Source organism: Pseudophryne corroboree, unplaced genomic scaffold (genome assembly GCF_028390025.1).
Source record: "Pseudophryne corroboree isolate aPseCor3 unplaced genomic scaffold, aPseCor3.hap2 scaffold_1012, whole genome shotgun sequence".
Classification (NCBI taxonomy): Eukaryota; Metazoa; Chordata; class Amphibia; order Anura; family Myobatrachidae; genus Pseudophryne; species Pseudophryne corroboree.
The window spans coordinates 38,943-53,576 of NW_026967639.1; the positions used below are offsets into that span (position 1 = coordinate 38,943).

General features: G+C 47.7%; 1 protein-coding gene across 1 annotated transcript in view; it reads right to left on the reverse strand.

Annotated features, from left to right (window-relative positions):
* Positions 1 to 14,634, reverse strand: part of LOC134987616 (zinc finger protein 271-like) — a 79,637-nt gene that overhangs the window by 15,231 nt on the left and 49,772 nt on the right. The gene's annotated exons all lie outside the window — the stretch shown is intronic.

A 14,634-nucleotide genomic window follows, 5' to 3' on the forward strand; every position in this document is an offset into this window, starting at 1 on the left:
CTATGGAAAACCATCCACCCCGCAGTTCATCTGCTGGTAATATCAGCAGATGAATGGCGGCCGCCAGCGATGAAGCGGGGCGTGCATCAGCGCTCATCACCGACATATACACACTGAAAGCAGCTCAAAACAGCAAAAGTGAGCGGCTTTCAGCTCAAAATCACCCAGTGTGCATGGGCCTTTAGATTACGGTAACTAGTTTTTCTGACAATATATTGCTCCCCCCCTTCTACAATCCCCCTTGGTAGCAGATTAAGATGACTTTAGAGGGTCCTTACAGGGAAGCACTTCTCTGCATGCATTCTGGAGTCTAATGCAGCAGGAAGTGGCGCCTCTGAGCCGCTGGTCCTGCTCTCCGGGAAGCCCAACCCCCTTAATGGCGCACGGTCCCTGTGTATAATTATACTGCCTTTTATCTCCACAATGCAGAAAACAGGATTAAAACCCCTTTTATGTGCTAACGTCAGTGTGAGTGTCTGCAGTGGGCACCGCAGCCACTGTAACCGAGGACCCACTAACTGGGACCCCCCCCTTTGTGTACTCACCGCACCAGCATCTTCAGCTCTGTTAGGGGTGGCGGTATGCTGTCGGCGTGCGCACACACCCTGGGGTTGAGCGAAACACCACCTCAGGAGCTTTGTCCTGTCAGCGGGGATCCGGACCATTAACCCTGTAAGAGGTTGGTATTGGTCCCCCCCTAACTCCCACGATGCAGGCAGACACTGGTTGCCAGCCAGTGCTCACTGAAAATAACAAACTAAAATAAAGTTTTCAAGAAAACCCTCTGGAGTTCCAGAGAACGCACCCGGCTCCTTGGGCACATTTTTCTAAATGGAGTCTGGTAGTAGGGGCATAGAGGGGAGGAGCCAGCACACGCTAAAGTGCCAAGGCTCCAGTGGACCCCATCTATACCCCATGGTAACTCTTGCCATCCCAGTATCCCCAAGGACGTTAGAGAAACATTCCAATCCTAATAAACACGCCATCATAATGTGATTTAGCTTCAAAATACTGTATATTTTCTTAGTAGTTGCATTAATGTGTGATTTACATTTTTTGAAACGCATTGTCAAACCTTGTTCGGCCTTGACACGGTCATCCCTTAGAGATTTCAGAGCTGATGACACATACAAAATAATGCTACCTCGGATCACGGCCGTCGACGCCTGCCGAAATAATATGGGATTATCTGATGTGAAGGGGCAGGTTGTTTAATCTATAGGTCTCCCAGGTGCCTTCTAATTTTTGTCTAAATTTTAGTGAATTAGAAAGATTATGTCTGCCTACTAAAGGCCTTTGTTTATCTAACTGGGTTGACGAGACCAAATTAAAGTCTCCACAAATAATCAGTGGAGTGTCCACTTTCGGTAAGAGTTTGGCTATTAACGTCTAGAAGAAGGACCTGGAATATACAGACAGAGCCTCCCTCATCATTGCGGTTTCTACACCTCAACAGAGTATTTGTTGAACCGTAGCTATAGCTCAGGTTGTTGAAGGTGTTGCATAGAGAGGCTCGTTGAGGTGCGATAACATACACAGCATGCAATGCACATCTTCTCCACTGGGTGGCTAATACTCCACTAATCCAGTACTGTAGTGTGAATAGCATCGGATGGATATACAGTACAGTAATCCTACTGTAATAGTGTACTCTTAGCAAGGCCTGGCAAATAGCCAGTGACAACTGTAATGTTATACACACAGACCAACGGTCAGACGGAGAGAGTCATTTAGGATCTTGAATTGTATAGCGTACTGTAAATAAAGGGATGCTGTAGAAAATATTTGTTCTCTGTCGGGACCAAAAAAATAATCCATAAATAATAAGAATTTACTCACCGGTAATTCTATTTCTCGTAGTCCGTAGTGGATGCTGGGGACTCCGTAAGGACCATGGGGAATAGCGGCTCCGAAGGAGACTGGGCACATCTAAAGAAAGATTTAGGACTATCTGGTGTGCACTGGCTCCTCCCCCCATGACCCTCCTCCAGACCTCAGTTAAGATACTGTGTCCGGAAGAGCTGACACAATAAGGAAGGATTTTGAATCCCAGGTAAGACTCATACCAGCCACACCAATCACACCGTACAACTCGTGATATGAACCCCGGTTAACAGTATGATAACAACGGAGCCTCTGAACAGATGGCTCGCAATAATAACCCAATTTTTGGAACAATAACTATTTACAAGTATTGCAGACAATCCGCACTTGGGATGGGCGCCCAGCATCCACTACGGACTACGAGAAATAGATTTACCGGTGAGTAAATTCTTATTTTCTCTGACGTCCTAGTGGATGCTGGGGACTCCGTAAGGACCATGGGGATTATACCAAAGCTCCCAAACGGGCGGGAGAGTGCGGATGACTCTGCAGCACCGAATGAGCAAACTCAAGGTCCTCCTCAGCCAGGGTATCAAATTTGTAAAATTTAGCAAAAGTGTTAGACCCTGACCAAGTAGCCGCTCGGCAAAGTTGCAGTGCCGAGACCCCTCGGGCAGCCGCCCAAGATGAGCCCACCTTCCTTGTGGAGTGGGCTTTTACTGATTTTGGCTGCGGTAGTCCTACCGCAGAATGCGCAAGCTGAATAGTGTTACAAATCCAGCGAGCAATGGTCTGCTTAGAAGCAGGAGCACCCAGCTTGTTGGGTGCATACAGGATAAACAGCGAGTCAGTTTTCCTGACTCCAGACGTCCTGGAAACATAAATTTTCAGGGCCCTGACTACGTCAAGCAACTTGGAATCCTCCAAGTCCTTAGTAGCCGCAGGCACCACAATAGGTTGGTTCAAGTGAAACGCTGATACCACCTTCGGGAGAAACTGAGGACGAGTCCTCAACTCTGCCCTATCCATATGGAAAATCAGATAAGGGCTTTTACATCCGTTGGGGCCTTCCTGGCCTCACACCAAGCCACATATTTCCGCCAGATGCGATGATAGTGGGTTGCAGTCACATCCTTCCTGGCCTTGATCAGGGTAGGAATGACTTCCTCCGGAATACCTTTTTCCTTCAGGATCCGGCGTTCAACCGCCATGCCGTCAAACGCAGCCGCGGTAAGTCTTGGAACAGGCAGGGCCCCTGCTGCAGCAGGTCCCGCCTTAGCGGTAGAGGCCATGGGTCCTCTGAGAGCATCTCTTGAAGTTCCGGGTACCAAGTTCTTCTTGGCCAATCCGGAACCACGAGTATAGTTCTCACTCTTCCCCTTCGTATTATTCTCAGCACCTTGGGAATAAGAGGCAGAGGGGGAAACACGTAAACCGACTGGTACACCCACGGTGTCACTAGAGCGTCCACAGCTATCGCCTGAGGGTCCCTTGACCTGGCGCAATATCTTTTTAGCTTTCTGTGGAGGTGGGACGCCATCATATCCACCTGTGGTCTTTCCCAACAGTTTACAATCAATTGGAAGACTTCTGGATGAAGCCCCCACTCTCCCGGGTGAAGGTCGTGTCTGCTGAGGAAGTCTGCTTCCCAGTTGTCCACACCCGGAATGAACACTGCAGACAGTGCTAGCACGTGATTTTCCGCCCATCGGAGAATCCTTGTGGCTTCTGCCATTGCCCTCCTGCTTCTTGTGCCGCCCTGTCTGTTTACATGGGCGACCGCCCTAATGTTGTCTGACTGGATCAGAACCGGTTTGTTTTGAAGCAGGGGTCTTGCTTGGCTTAGGGCATTGTAAATGGCTCTTAGCTCCAGGATATTTATGTGTAGTGAAATCTCCTGATTTGACCACAGTCCTTGGAAATTTCTTCCCTGTGTGACTGCTCCCCAGCCCCGAAGGCTGGCATCCGTGGTCACCAGGACCCAGTCCTGTAATCCGAATCTGCGGCCCTCTAGGAGATGAGCCCTCTGCAGCCACCACAGTAGTGACACCCTGGTCCTTGCCGACAGGGTTATCCGCTGCTGCATCTGGAGATGCGACCCGGACCACTAGTCCAACAGGTCCCACTGGAAAATCCTTGCGTGGAACCTTCCGAATGGAATTGCTTCGTATGAAGCTACCATTTTCCCCAGGACTCGCGTGCATTGATGTACCGACACCTGTCCTGGTTTTAGGAGGTTTCTGACTAGAGATGACAACTCCTCGGCTTTTTCCACTGGAAGAAACACTTTTTTCTGGTATGTGTCCAGAATCATTCCCAGGAACAGAAGACGTATCGTCGGGACCAGCTGTGACTTTGGGATATTGAGAATCCAGCCGTGCTGCTGCAGCACTTTCCGAGAAAGTGCTACCCCCGCTAATAACTGTTCCTTGGACCTGGCCTTTATCAGGAGATCGTCCAAGTACGTGATAATTAAAAACCCCTTCTTCTGAAGGAGTATCATCATTTCGGCCATTACCTTGGTAAAGACCCTTGGTGCCGTGGATAACCCAAACGGCAGCGTCAGGAACTGATAATGACAGTCCTGTACCACAAACCTGAGGTACTCCTGGTGAGGAGGGTAAATGGGGACATGCAGGTAAGCATCCTTGATGTCCAGAGAGACCATGTAATCCCCCTTGTCCAGGCTCGCAATAACCGCCCTGAGCGATTCCATCTTGAACTTGAACCTTCTGATATATGTTTTCAAGGATTTTAAATTTAAGATGGGTCTCACCGAACCGTCCGGTTTCGGTACCACAAACATTGTGGAATAGTAACCCTTTCCTTGTTGAAGGAGGGGTACCTTGACAATCACTTGCTGTGAATACAGTTTTTGGATAGCCACCAACACTGCCTCCCTGGCAGAGGGAGTTGATGGTAAGGCAGATTTTAGGAAACGGCGGGGGGGGGACATCTCGAATTCCAGCCTGTACCCCTGAGATACTACTTGAAGGATCCAGGGATCCACCTGTGAGAGAGCCCACTGTGCGCTCAAATTTCTGAGACGGGCCCCCACCGTACCCGGGTCCGCCTGTGAAGCCCCAGCGTCATGCTGTGGACTTACCGGACGCGGGGGAGGACTTCTGCTCTTGGGAACTGACTGTATGCTGCAGTTTTTTCCCTCTACCCTTTCCTCTCGGCAGAAAGTATGCGCCTCTAGCCCTCTTGTTTTTCTGGGGCCGAAAGGACTGTACTTGATAATACGGTGCTTTCTTTTGCTGTGGGGTAGCCTGTGGCAAAAATGTCGATTTCCCAGCCGTAGCTGTGGAAACGAGATCTGAAAGACCATCCCCAAACAGTTCCACCCCCCTATAAGGCAAAACTTCCATGTGTCTTTTTGAATCGGCATCACCTGACCACTGCTGAGTCCATAACCCCCTTCTGGCGGCAATGGACATTGCGCTTATTTTTGATGCCAGCCGGAAAATATCCCTCTGTGCATCATGCATGTATAAGACAGCGTCTTTTATATGCTCTATTGTCAGCAAAATATTGTCCCTATCCAGAGTATCAATATTATCCGACAGGGAATCTGACCACGCAGCAGCAGCACTGCACATCCATGCCGATGCAATCGCTGGTCGCAATATAATGCCGTGTGTGTATATATAGCTTTAAGGGTAGCCTCCTGCTTTCTATCAGCAGGTTCCTTTAGGGCGGCCGTATCCGGAGACGGTAGTGCCACCTTTTTTGATAAACGTGTAAGCGCTTTATCTACCTATCCTCTGGCGGGAAAGGGTACGCTGCCAATAACCGTTTAGAAATTATCAATTTCTTATTGGGGGAAGTCCACGCTTCCTCACACACCTCATTTAATTCCTCAGATGCAGGAAAAACTACTGGTAGTTTTTTCTCACCAAACATAGGAGGTCATTCCGAGTTGATTGCTCGCAAGGCGAATTTAGCAGAGTTGCTCACGCTAAGCCGCCGCCTACTGGGAGTGTATCTTAGCATCTTAAAATTGCGAACGAAGTATTCGCAATATTGCGATTACAAACTACTTAGCAGTTTCTGAGTAGCTTCACACTTACTCGGCATCTGCGATCAGTTCAGTGCTTGTCGTTCCTGGTTTGACGTCATAAACACACCCAGCGTTCGTCCACACACTCCTCCGTTTCTCCGGCCACTCCTGCGTTTTTTCCGGAAACGGTAGCGTTTTTATCCACACGCCCCTAAAACGCTGTTTCCGCCCAGTAACACCCATTTCCTGTCAATCGCACTACGATCGCCGGAGCGATGAAAAAGCCGTGAGTAAAAATACTATCTTCATAGCAAATTTACTTGGCGCAGTCGCAGTGCGAACATTGCGCATGCGCACTAAGCAGAAAAACGCTGCGATGCAAAGAAATTTAACGAGCGATCAACTCGGAATGAGGGCCATAATACCCTTTTTTGTGGTACCTGGGGTACTATCAGAAATGTGTAATACATTTTTCATTGCCTCAATCATGTAACAGGTGGCCCTATTGGAAGGTACACTAGTCTCATCGTCGTCGGTATCCGTGTCAACATCTGTGTCTGCCATCTGAGGTAGCGGGCGTTTTAAAGCACCTGATGACATTTGAGACGCTTGGACAGGCACAAGCTGAGTAGCTGGCTGTCCCATGTCGTCAAACCTTTTATGTAAGGAGTTGACACTTTCACTTAATTCCTTCCATAAGTCCATCCACACTGGTGTCGACCCCGCAGGGGGTGACATCACATTCACAGGCATTTGCTCCGCCTCCACATCATTATCCTCATCATACATGTCAACACAGCAGTACCGACACACAACACACACACAGGGAATGCTCTGACAGAGGACAGGACCCCACAAAGCCCTTTGGGGAGACAGAGGGAGAGTATGCCAGCACACACCAGGGCGCTATATAACACAGGGATATCACTATACAGAGTGTTTTCCCCTATAGCTGCTTGTATTATATATACTGCGCCTAAATTTATTGCCCCCCCTCTCTTTTTTACCCTTTCTGTAGTGCAGGACTGCAGGGGAGAGCCAGGGAGCGATCCTTCCAGCGGAGCTGTGAGGGAAAATGGCGCCAGTGTGCTGAGGGAGATGGCTCCGCCCCTTTTTCAGCGGGCTTTGTCCCGCTGTTTGTGTAAATCTGGCAGGGGGTAATTTACACCTATATAACCTCTAGGGCTATATATGGTGTCAATTTGCCAGCCAAGGTGTTATTTATTGCTGCTCAGGGCGCCCCCCCCCCCCAGCGCCCTGCACCCATCAGTGACCGCAGTGTGTGGTGTGCATGAGGAGCAATGGCGCACAGCTGCAGTGCTGTGCGCTACCTTGGAGAAGACAGAAGTCTTCAGCCGCCGATTTTCCGGACACTTCTTGCCTCTGGCTCTGTAAGGGGGACGTCGGCGCGGCTCCGGGACCGGACGACGAGGTCGGGTCCTGTGTGCGATCCCTCTGGAGCTAATGGTGTCCAGTAGCCTAAGAAGCCCAAGCTACCACCAGTTAGGTAGGTTCGCTTCTTCTCCCCTTAGTCCCTCGTTGCAGTGAGCCTGTTGCCAGCAGATCTCACTGTAAAATAAAAAACCTAAACTATACTTTCTTTCTAGGAGCTCAGGAGAAACCCTAGTGTGCATCCAGCTCAGCCGGGCACAGAAATCTAACTGAGGCTTGGAGGAGGGTCATAGGGGGAGGAGCCAGTGCACACCAGATAGTCCAAAATCTTTCTTTAGATGTGCCCAGTCTCCTGCGGAGCCGTCTATTCCCCATGGTCCTTACGGAGTCCCCAGCATCCACTAGGACGTCAGAGAAATTAATAGTGCATACAGACGCAAACTTACGTGTTAAAGCAACGGTCCATTGCTCAGTCTGATAAAGATAAGACTCTCGTAATTTGAAAAGTCACACTTGTATATATATATTTGTATAATAAGTAGCAGCTGCAGTTTTTTTTCTAATTTTGACTGTATATCCGTGTGCATGTCTGAGACAGTATACAAAGTATGACAGGACTTGTTTTGACAAAATTAGAAAAAACTGTGGATGATAATCTATATACAGATATATAATACAAGTGTGTCCTTTGCGAGAATCAAACCATAGCTCACGTCATGGTAACCATCAGAGATACAACTATGCAAAGCTGTGTAGAACTCTGACCTGTGCTTTTCTTTGTGTGCATTGGAGATACTGAGACAATATATAGATGTAACCTCTTACATCCCTGCTGTAGTCACTCTGAACAGTCCTTAAAGTCACATCATGCCGCGGTGAGACTCAGTAGTGCTGGTCATCTTTGTTTGCGTATTTTCCCCACAAACGTGTCTTAGATGTAAAGTAATGTAATAGGATGCCCAAGCAGGATAGTGCGAAAAAAGCGATCGCACGGGCGATCGCAAGGTGAGTGACAGGAAGAGGCCGTTTGTGGGTGGCAACTGACCATTTTACAGGAGTGTCCGGAAAAACACAGGAGGATCCAGGCGTTTGGAGGGAGGGTTTCTGACGTCAGCTTCGGCCCCGATCATCGCTCTGGAAGAGTAAGAGGGACATTCCGAGTTGATCGTAACTGTGCTAAATTTAGCACAGTTACGATCATGAACTCAGATATGCGGGGGGACGCCCAGCACAGGGCTAGTCTGCACCGCATGTCAGTGCCGATCCCCCCCCCCCCCCTCCGCAGAAGTGCAAAGGCATCTCACAGCGGCGTTGCCTTTGCACTTCAAGAGTAGCTTCCGACCAGCGCAGCTTTAGCGTGCTGGCCGGGAGCTACTCTTCGCTCCCCGGTCCGTAGTGGCATGCATCCGCTGCAGGCCACTCCCTGCACAGTCCGCGCCCACGAAACGGCGGCCAAACACTGCCGTTTTGCCCCCTCCCACCCATCGACCACCTCTGTCTGTCGATCAGGCAGAGGCAATCGTAGCACAGCGACGGGCGGCCATGCGCCAGCGCACTCCGGCGCATGCGCAGTTCTGACCCGATCGCTACACTGCGAAAAACTGCAGCATGCAATCGGGTCAGAATGACCCCCTAAGTCCTTGGCTATGCAGAGACTGCACAAACTTCTGTCTGTGCAGCTCTCCTGCACATGCGATTGCACCCCTGCACAGCGATTTCACCCTCCCCCTGTACGCAGTGACTACTTGATCGCACGGATGCAAAAAATACACCCTGGAGATCAGGTCTGAATTACCCCCTATATTCTGTGTGTGACTGCGACTGTATTTGCATACAAATTGCTCTGCTACAGTGTTATCCTAGAAAACACTAACATTTCATTTCTGATGCAGGTAGAGCCGCTATTACACACAGAATGGTGAAGTGCATGGTAACTGTAACGGACGCAGCCCCAGTTGGCTCATGAGGAGTACTTTTTGGCAGCCTGTTTCTGGATTCAGTGCGCAAGTGCTAAGGGGCAGGACAGAATTGTGTTATCACTTATACAGCATGCTGCCTGGATTCCCAATAGAACTGTATAAATGGACATCGCATATTATTGTGAAACATCATCCCTCTGTTATATGTGTGTGTGTTTATCAGGGAATAATGTGTCTAGCCTGATGTTTTGTACAGAATGCATATGATGATGTATATATGAATGTATTGGTGATTGTGTTATAGTTTGTAAATTAATGTTCCCCCCCATGTGACTGCTCAGATAACCTGTGTGTTTGCTGTTGGGTAGATACAGCCAGTTTCAGATGTCAGCCCATACAACCCCCTCATTCTTCCCCACACAATGGATTCCAGGCCACACAATCAGATTAATTATGTAAGGTTAATTTAGTTAACATCTATTGTGGCCCAGGGGACATGCCTGGACATGTGAAAGTAGGTCTATCTGAAAGTGTGCTGGGGGGGTTGCCTTATGATAGAAAAGACAAAGGTCTTATAATAGCAAACAGGGGCTATTGGGACAGTGGAGTTCCTGACCTGAGAGGAATGAGATGTATGGCTTCTGAAAGCTACTGGTAAGATAGCGCTTCAAATGTGCTGAGGCCTAGAAGCATTGTTGTTATCCTCTCGTTTCAAAAAGGCTACTGGACGTCCACTAAGGACGAGGCTGCCAGTGTGCTGAGTGAGGATTGTGTCTGCACGCATTGTGGACACTGGATGACAAGCTTTTCCTGGGAGTGCAGACTTGGTGGCTCTGTTATATAGATACTCCTGCATACATCTGTAATCCTATATACTATTGTGGGGAGCTAGTAAGTGAGATACCATCCTGGCGGGTGTGGTATGGTATGCAGACGGCCGGGCTCCCGGCGACCAGCATACCGGCGCCGGGAGCTCAACCGCCGGCATACCGACAGCATGGCAAGCGCAAATGAGCCCCTTGCGGGCTCGCTGCGCTCGACATGCTGCGGGCATGGCTTATTCTCCGTCCAGGGGGGTCGTGGACCCCCACAAGGGAGAATAAGTGTTGGTATGCCGGCTGTTGGGATTCCAGCGCTGGTATACTGTGCGCTGGGTTCCCGACAGTCGGCATACTGAAGACCACCCATCCTGGCATGTAATAGTTACTGTTTTAGTGTACTGTGTGTGTATACAATAAAGGGCATTTGCCACTTTGCTAAACTGTTTACCTGAGTGATCAGAGAATCCGTATCCTCACAGTAACCATCGGCGATACCACTAGGCCAATATAGCCACAGATATGTACAGTAAAGTATTTCTTGCGCTATAGTGTATTTCTATGGAGACCTCACTCCTGCGCAATGGTGATTCTTTGCACTATTGTATTTTTTTGGACACCTCACACATGCGCAATGGTGATTTTTCAAAAGCGACATCTGGTGGATGATCGCTGGTATTACACTCATTGGTAACGCCATACGCCACACTAAGCTCTATGTGCCTTCCTGAAACCAGGCACACTGCGACTCTGCGGTTGTGAAAAACGCCTTAGATGGTATAGATATGCAAGGTTCCATCTGTATGTTAGGGGTGCATATATTACAAACAGTCAACTTGAATTGGGCTATTAAAACTTTACATACAAGTATATAACCACCTGGCTCAGGGTCAAAGAAGATTAACTCTATATCTAAGTACTGTTTAACAAAAATAACCACCCAACTTGCCTTTGAATTAAATGGGGCAGATGCTAACACCTTCCATCTCAAAGTGTTTAGTTTTAATATTTCTGATGGTATCAAATGCGTTTCTTCAAGGAGAAGCGTATCTAATTTCATTTTGCTAGCATAAGGGAGAAGTTTCTTGCGTTTCTGTGGGGAGTTAATACCTCCTATATTCCAGGATCCTATCTTCCAACAAGCCATTCTATATCACTCGAGAAAAATACAAATATAAACCGAACATAAATATGTATCCCGTAAGCACAAATAAACACATTACTAACTTATATTTATCATTATATATCTTTGAGGGATGAGTGTAATACCATTGACCGCAAGAAAGAGGTGTGAATATTGTAGGTATGTAAAGCTGCAGAAAATATGAAAAAGGGGATAATATATGATGTGAGCAATCAATATTCAGCTTGGCTCTGTATTATGAGATGGGCGAGCATCTTTTTCCTCCACCTGGTAGGCATAAGCATCGTCAACATTAGTAAAGTCAACATGACTGTTCCCATCAAATATCCACAGGCGGGCAGGTTATAATAGAGCAAACTTTCTCCCCCTTTGAACTAGCTGCGAGGACAGCGGTGAGAAATCTTTGCGTGCTTTAGTCAGTTCAGCAGAGTGATCTCGGAACAGAAGTATCTTCCCAAACAAGGTCACAACATTTTCTCGATGCTCTTCAGAACGCCTTCTTATGCAGGAAGTTCAGGCATCTAAAAAGAACTACACGTGATATTGCTCCAGGGTGGGTGCGTAGCCGTTCCACTCTGTGCGCTTGTTCTATTACGCGGTCTGAGCAGGAGTCTAATTTGCAATAAGCTGGGCAGCATCATTTTGAGAAAGTCCAGTTTCGGAGAGCACCACTACCCTTAAATTCTTTCTTCTACATCTATTCTCTAGGTCATCTATTTTTTTTTTATATTTCAGATTGCATGCGGTCCTGTCTAAAGGGCCCTACACACTCGGCGATGTACCACCGTGGTGCCCGATGGCCGATACGGCCGACGAGCAACCTGGCGGCGGGGAAGGGGGGGGGGGGTGTCAGTGATGGGGGGAGTGAAGTTTCTTCACTCCCCCCGTCACCCGGCTGCATTGAAGTGTAGGCAAATATGGACGAGATCGTCCATATTGGCCTGCATGCACAGCCGACGGGAGATCAGCAATGAACGAGCGTGGGGCCGAGTTCTCGTTCATTTATGAACGAGATCGTTCATATCTTTCAGAATATCGGCATGTGTGTAGGGCCTATAACTCAGACCACCTTGAGTGCTGCCATATCTGAGAACAACTCTCCCATTCTGTTCATTTACTTTCACTTTCTGTGTTAGCTGGTTCAAATGCTCTGTCATGCTGGCTGTTTGTTGTTGCAGTAAGGGACTCATAGCCTCTCTGATTGACACTACCATATCCCCATAGGTAACTGGTGTGTCTGGGGAAGGAATCACTATATTTGGGGAATAATTAGTGGTGCTTATGTTCACCAAAAGGTGATGAGGATAACTGATTGTTTTTGGCCCTTACAAAATTAGAACATTAGCAAACAATCTGTCTTTACACTGTTTTATACATGAACACCTAACTGTAGATGTAATTTTGTGTTATTTTAATTGTGAAATAGTTGGCAATAAGTGCAGCCTTAATCTGCCTTCCTCTTTCTGTACTCACAGTCAGTTGTCTTATTATTCTTTTTTGTATAATCTGTTTTTATTCAAGAAAATATAAGGATTACATCACGTTCAGACACAAAGAAACAGAGTGTATAATTAGGATTAAGTACATTTTTGCCAGAGGAAGCAGAGTGGTGGGCTACCCCAGACACTGGGGGTCAATATAGGTAAGGGCATCGGTATGTTATCCCATAACGTCAGTGTGGTATCCACTTGCTATCTGTCTACAATGAATACAATCGTGATATCTAGGTGAACATAGTAGAATAGTTATAGAAAGAGCGAAGAACGAAATAAAGAAAAGAAGACGGAAGGAACAAACAGTGACCAGAACTGGGAACCTCGAACTGAGGGATAGGTGCAGTCTGTTTAATCGATCAACTGCGGGGCTAAGTCATTTGGTAGCATAGATGTAATCTTTGTAGTCTTTGGAGGACGTATATTCTACCCATGGTAGCCATGTGGTCATGACCTCTAGGAGTTTGTCTCTGGAAACCAAGATGATGTTCTCCATGTTCATATAATAATTAATTCTAGTGAACCATTGTTTTCTTGTGGGCGGGGTTGGGGACCTCCAGAGAGTGGGGATAACTGCCCATGCTGCAGTTCTGTGCTGGGCCAGTGAAATTGAGGAGTGGGAAAGCAACCAGAAGGCCGGGTCAGTGGGGATAGGAGCATGGAGTATGTCTTGAGAAATGGAAATGACGTCAGCCCAAAAAGAGCGGAGTAGGGGGGCAGTTCCACCAAATGTGCATTAGGGAGCCGGTGGCGTTAAGGCATCTCCAACATCTGTCCGTCACTCCAGGATACATGAAGTGAAAGAGAGAGGGGTGTCTGTACCATCTCATTAGAAGTTTATATTGGGTTTCCCTAACTTGTATACACACTGAACTTTTATGGGATTTGAGGAATATCATCTGCCAGTCCCTGTCTGTTAATTGAATCCCAAGGTCCCTCTCCCAGGCCACCTGGAAGGGTGTAGGTGATTGAGCATTGGTGTTCTGTAACAGTTTGTAAAGAGTGGAGACAGTATGCTGGGGGGGGGGGTACACTTGGAAACACACAGCCTCTCAAACTGTGTTAGTTCCCGTGAGGCCTGGAGATATCTGTGCTTGGAATGCAGAAAATGTCTAAGCTGTAGATATTTCCAGAAGTCATGTTGTGGGATTTCCCATTTTGATCGTACTTCTGAAAACTGCCTAACTCCTGAGGGGGTCGCCAACTGGCCTACCCTAAAGAGACCCTCAAGGGCCCAGTCGCTAAAGTGGGAGGGCGTTAAGCCGGGTAGAAAGTCGGGGTTAGCTAGGAAAGAGGTCAACGGGCCGAAAGCGGAGGAGAGGGAGGGCCAGCTACGCGCTTTTTTCCAGAAGGAGAGGGTCGCGGTGATAGTTGGGTGAGGGGATGGGGGCTTGGGTAGGGAGGGAAGCCAAGGGAAGATCTCTGGGAATTGTTGAAAGCCCCTCCAAAGCCACCCACTGCTTGGTATCTCGACTCCTCGTCCAATCCAGGACCCTATTAAGCAAAATTGCCCAATAATAGCCTCTGATATCAGGTAATTGGAAACCACCATTTCGGGTGGAACGAATCATAGTGGATCGACTAGACCACATAAAGTCTTATTATTCTATTCATTTCAAGTTCAATTTTGAGTTCGGTTTGCAAATCGAATGTTAGTAAATGACGGGATCCTATATTTGACTATGGTAAAACATCAATGTTTTGCAGAAATTCGATTTTGAGTGAGATTTGAGTGGAATTCTGTTTTATGTTCAATTTGACATTCAATTTTCCCTTTAGTAAATCTCCAAAGTCAAATGGAAATTGAATGGCAAACATTAGTAAATATATTGCATGGTTTGAGTTCGGTGTGGAAGAACCTGACTGGCCCACACAGAGACTTGACGTCAACCCTTTGGGATGAACTGGAACGGAGATTGTGAGCCAGGTCTTCTCGTCCAACATCACTGCCTGACCTCATAAATGCTCTACAGAATGAATGGGTACAAATTCCCACAGAAACACTCCAGAATCTTGTGAAAGCTGTTATAGCTGCAAAAGT